A 217-nucleotide genomic window follows, 5' to 3' on the forward strand; every position below is an offset into this window, starting at 1 on the left:
AGCTTTCCTGCTCCTCTGATGCTGCTTGGCCTGCTGTGTTCATCCAGCTCTACACCTTTTTGTCTCGGAGACCCAGTAGATGTGTGTCTAGATTTCCAAAAGGCTTTTGACGAGGTGCCGCACAAAAGGCTGCTGCATAAGATAAAGGTGCACGACCTTATCCAAGCTAATACATTGCCTGTAGAAGATTGGTTAACTAACAAGAAGCAAAAAGAGT

This window comes from Rhincodon typus, chromosome 13 (assembly GCF_021869965.1).
Source record: "Rhincodon typus isolate 14 chromosome 13, sRhiTyp1.1, whole genome shotgun sequence".
NCBI lineage: Eukaryota > Metazoa > Chordata > Chondrichthyes > Orectolobiformes > Rhincodontidae > Rhincodon > Rhincodon typus.